Genomic DNA, 5,747 nt, shown 5'->3' with positions numbered 1-5,747 from the left:
AGGTATATGTGTATGTTGTAGAGCCATGATGTTGAGGTTTATATGTATGTCATAGATTCGTACAGTGATGATTATGATGTTGAGACTGTGCAAATATCCTTATTGATTAGTTAAATGCCCATTAGATTTTGTGTTTCCTTTGGGATTCACCAGTTTGTGTTTCATCCGGGACTCACCAGTTTGTGTTTCCTTCGGGACTCACCAGTTTGTGTTTCCTTCGGGACTCACCAGTTTGTGTTTCCTGACTCACCAGTTTGTGTTTCCTTCAGGACTCACCAGTTTGTGTCTCCTTCGGGATTCACCAGAGGTAGTAGGCATACTTAACTACAGTAGGATAGGACTCGGTCTCCTTTTTGTTTCATGTGAATATGTGTCCCATGAGGAATAGAGCAGTGTATATGTTTCACCAGAGGTGGGTATCTAAAGGACATAGATGTCTAGTCTGACTCCAGTAGTGGTGTTACTTACTAAGTATTTTATACTCATTCTTTCTCATGTTGTTGTTTCAGGTAAGGGTAGAGATGTACCGGCGATGGACAAGCGGAATTCGTGATCGAGCCACTGGGACTAGTTTTCATTAGATTTAGAGTTCTTTTCATGTTTCTCTTAATGTTTAGTTTTGATGTTTGAAACTTATTATTAAGAATTGTTTTTCATATTTATTTATTAACCTTATGATTTATGGATACCCTATTATTGTTTTTAACATTTGCATTTAATAAAGGACTTTTGAACTCCCCTTATCTATTTAGCATTTATTTCATCATCGAGCCTAACTTAAGTCCTAGAGAGTCGGGTCGTTACAGAGGATGAACCAATTTTAGTCAAATTTCTTGACTTCGTAGGAAGACCTAGAGGTTGAGGTGGTCACTTGGGACAATTGTCCAAAATATGGTCACGTTTGTGACAATACCTGCACACTGTTATAGGACAATCAGCAAACTTGTGTCTAGAGAACTTACAATTTTTACAAAAGAGAGCTCCATAAGTATTGTGCATATAAATGCTTGCAAGACTTCAGATTGCCTGGAGGTGACGATGCCAAATCATTTTTCCTCAAACAAGATTTCTTGAATCGTTGTATCCAGTGAAGGTAGAGGATTGCAAAGTAACAAAGCAGCATGAATAGATTCATATTCTAGACGAAGCCCCATAAGAACTTTAATAAGATGAAGATGATCTATACTGATTTTAGCTTGATTCCATTGTGTCCAAATTGGTTGAAGAGTTGCTAAGTATTCATTAACTAATTGACCAATATCCTGATTAAGATTTACAAGAATACTGTGCAATTGATAATAACGAGCCAGTCCAATAGATTGAAAATGCATACATAGGAAATCCCACAAACTCTTAGCATCATCAAATGCATCGAATTGAGCACTAATAGCAGGAATAGATGTATTACCTAGCCAAGTGATAATCTGGTGATTCTTATTGTCCCAATCTTCGAATCGTTCAAGAAATTTATTGTCATCCTTAGTGGCTATCTTGATTGGCTTAAAAATATCACCGGTGATTATTGCATCTAACTTGTGCCCAATTAGAAAACTTTTCATCTGATGGGTCCAAGTAAGATAATTGGTCCCACCAAAAATAGTGTTAATATGATGAAGTCTTTTTCCATTTGTCAAGATGACACAAATAACACAAATCCCACAATAAGATTGCAGAACATAATACTGGCGCTGACCTTTTCATTACTTCTTTTTCTCCTTTCTTTGCAAATGACAATTATTTAACTTACATCTGTTAAGACTAGAAAACCAACAAATATTTTCTGATGCATTTGGTTGTTCAGAAGCTCAAGAAAATGAGAACCAATTTCACATTGACTTACTTTCTAAGCCCCAGCATCAGCACAATCATCTTCATCGCCTTCATGTCGTTTTGGTTTCCTCCATGTTTCAGCCAAGACACCCTCCATGAATTTAAAGCTTGTGGTGTGAATTACTACAATGGCAGAGACTTGGAAAACATCTTCTATCCCAAAATTGGCAGGAGGCCGAAATTGGATTACACAATTGGAATGAATTCATTGGAATATAACGTTCTGAAGATCAACCAGTCAATTCATCGAGTGACGATCACGAGAGAAGAGCACATTGATCATTTCAGAGCAGTTAATAAAATGGAAACAGAAACTCTGGATTACCATGTGTTTATGTATTCTTCCAATGACAGAAACATCTCTGTCTGGTGCGATTGTCCCCTGGAAGAGAAGAATTGGGAGAATTACAGATTTCCTTGCAGCTCAAAACAGGCAAAATAGGGGAGAGCCAGCTATGTTTTTGAAACGAGTGGACAAATTGGAGGATGTAAAATGAAGATCGAAGTGGTAGTTATGATAAACGGGTCGGAAGGTGGAATAAACAAAACAAGGCCGGCTTTGGTGATGGAGAAAGGTAGGAGACGATGGTTCAGCTTCAGATACAAGAATCTGTATGTCACAGAAGGCTTGGAAGGTAGAAATAATGGAATGGCACTGTTAGAGAAGGCTAGGAGACATGAATTCACTGTGCGCTACATGGAGCAAACTAACAAGGTAATTACTCAAAATAAATAAATAAAGGAAAATTTGCACAAGCCCCATAAACTAGATGTTCGTTATAATTATTCATCTAAATTAGAATTTGATGCATCACTCATGTGAACTATGTGAGAATTTTTTTCTTGGGTAGACTTCTGTCAGTGTGAGAATTCTACCACTGATTTGCTATTAGTGATTGTTGACATCGTGAACCAAAAACACTAGCTCCTTGAGCTCTCTGTCTCCTCAGCCCCTATTCAAAGATACAGAAACAGTTAGCAAGTTGTTACAAATTGTTATTTTTCTGCTCATCAACTCTCTGTATAAAAAGAAGCACAATGAAAAGAATGTGTAATTTTCTTTTATTTTTCAGTATGAAAAATCTGTGAGTATTTTGTGAGAGGGAGTTGTAAAAGGAAACACTTATCTGAGTCTTGTAATCTTGAAGCTATTGAATAAAGAACTTGAAGATCCTTCAAAGTGGATGTAGGTGGAGCTAAATTACCGAATCACTATACATGGTTGTGTTCATTTCTTCTTCAAATCTTTGTTTGCATGTTGGTTTTCAGTATGAATAATTCACATACATTGAATCTATCACAGACCTTAGAAGGTAGAAAGAACATGATGGATCTATTGGAAAAGGCTACAAGACGTAGGTTCAACAACATATTCCAGAGAGTACAAACAATGGAGGGATTGAAAGAAGGTCGAAAGAACAAACTGGGCCTGCTTGAGAAGGTTACATGGTTCGATTTCATATACAAGAGGTACAAAAATTATAGAAGGGATGAAATAGAGGGCTTAAAATTCGAAGGTAGAAAAAATAGAATTAGTCTGTTGGAGAAGCCAACAACTAGGACGAAACAAGAGTTGGATGTTGAATACAAGAATCTATATAAGATAGCATCTGATGCATATAGAGAAACCCATGGAAAACGTGGAGAAAATGCAAAGTACCAATTTTACTGCGGTTGTGAAACCCATCATCAGCATTGTCCTGGTATGTCCAATTCCTTCTTCCATCCAATACACATCAAAGTTGAAAAGAAAAGGTATTCGAGATCAGCTCCATTAATGTTAGACACAAACCTCAAAGTTCAAAAACTAAACTTGTAAACCTATTTATGGATAATAAGAACTCAGAATTTGTTCTTTATCTATATAGAAATTAATCTACAGTAATATAATATAAAAGGGTAGTAATATAACATAATCACAACTAGCTTGCTTTCTTTTCTGGACTTGTGAATTGAATCCCATAGGAAACACAAATTTCTATTTCACAATTCTATTACTTTGACATGAAATTCAGTTTCAAATCCCTGTGGAATATTTTATTTCCAATAAATCTTAACAATTCATGTTTTCTTATGCAGCAAAGACAAAGTCACTCAAGAAAATGTTTACCATAGGTACTACACACTTCTAGTTTACGTTAAAATTTAATAACCAACCATTCTTCACTACTCTTCATTCTCCTTTTACTACTTTTTTTATATCATTCACCAGATTTCAGCATTGCATTGTTGCTTTACTAATCATATAAATTATTGGAACCCTTTTTTCTTCAGTTGCAATTGCTTCAGGAAGCATCATTTTAACAATCTTTATCATCTTCATATACTACACAAGGAAACACATCTCAGACAACAAGAAAATTGAGGAAATAATAAGGAGATATTCTACACACACCCCAAAGCGGAGTTACTCACAGCTAAAGAAAATCACAAATTCCTTCACAAACAAGCTTGGCCAAGGAGGATTCAGCACTGTCTACAAAGGAAAACTACGAGATGGTCGTGATGTCGCGGTGAAACTCTTGAATGAATCAAAAGAAGACAGCCAAGTTTTTATGAATGAAGTTGTTAGCATCACCAAAACAACGCATGTGAACATAGTCACCCTCTTGGGATTCTGCTATGAGCGAAGTAAAAAGGCTTTAGTTTATGAATATATGTCTAATGGGTCACTGGACAAGTATATATTCCAAAGAGGGCTACATATCAAAAATGGTGTGGAGTTGAGTTTGAGCACACTCTATAGCATCGTTGTTGGTGTGGGTCGAGGCTTAGAGTATTTGTATTGCCGCTGCAACACAAGGATATTGCATTTTGACATCAAATAAACAGCATTCTTTTGGACAATAATTTCTGCCCCAAGATCTCAGACTTTGGGCTTGCTAAGCAATGCATGGCCAAAGAGAGTCGTGTGTCAATGATAGGAATGAAAGGGACAGTAGGATTCATGGCACCTGAAGTAATTTAGAAATCTTGGCAAAACTTCCCATAAGTCCGATGTTTATAGTTACGGAATGTTGGTTCTTGAGATGTTGGGTGAAAAAAAATGTCCTAATGAAGGAGTGGGGCAGAGAAGTGAAGAGTACTTCCCTGATTGGATATACAAGGATCTTACACAGCGTGAAATAGATTGAGGTTCTTATTGCTGGGGTAACACAGAAGAGGAAGAAGAAATGGCAAGAAAAATGATAATTGTGGGGTTGCATTGTATCCAGACATTGCCCCATGGCCGTCGATGACCGATGTGGTTGGAATGTTAGAAGGCAGCGTTGATGGCCTACAGATTCCACCAAAACCCAACTTGTTTGGACCTCCTTTCACTGACCTACTCCAAGTCCAAGTTGCTGCTGCTGCTGCTTCTTCTTCATCGAACTCGTACTTATGACACTGGCTTTAAATGCCTTTTTGCCTATTGGTTCAAACTATTTGTAAAAATATTGTTGTTTTAAATAAGTAGATTTTTGAACCCTCGACCTTCTTTTTTTTTTAAGGAAAATATTGTTGTTTTCAAACGGATTTTGTCATCTCAGCAAATCTGACTAAATAACGAGCTAATGAATCTCCTTCTTTTTGCCACTGAACTTCCCAATCAAATTCGAGAGCGAGATTATGGGAGACAGCGAGAGTTTGAGAGAGCGAGATTTTGAGCGAGAGCGTGAGCATGAGCGTGAGCGAGAGCGAGACCGTGAGCGAGAGCGAGACTGTGAGCGTCAGCGAGAGCGAGAATGCCGTACAAATTTCCCTTTTTTTTCCTTTTAATTATTACACATTCCACCTTCTTCTTTCTAATCCTTTCTTTTTTTTTTTTAATTTTCCATTTTATAAAAAAAATTCTAAAAAAATTTATTATTTTATTATTATTTTATTTAAACTCTAAAAAGAATATATTAAAAAAATAATAGGAGATCCTTGCGAAA

General features: G+C 36.6%; 1 pseudogene; it reads left to right on the top strand.

The window, feature by feature from the left end:
• Nucleotides 1-4,229: 4,229 nt before the first annotated feature.
• On the top strand, nucleotides 4,230-5,462 carry LOC120084042 (annotated as a pseudogene).
• The last annotated feature ends 285 nt before the right edge of the window (nucleotides 5,463-5,747 follow it).

This window comes from Benincasa hispida, chromosome 8 (genome assembly GCF_009727055.1).
Source record: "Benincasa hispida cultivar B227 chromosome 8, ASM972705v1, whole genome shotgun sequence".
NCBI lineage: Eukaryota > Viridiplantae > Streptophyta > Magnoliopsida > Cucurbitales > Cucurbitaceae > Benincasa > Benincasa hispida.
Note: the sequence above shows the minus strand (reverse complement) of the source record. Positions and strands in the feature narration are given on the sequence as shown.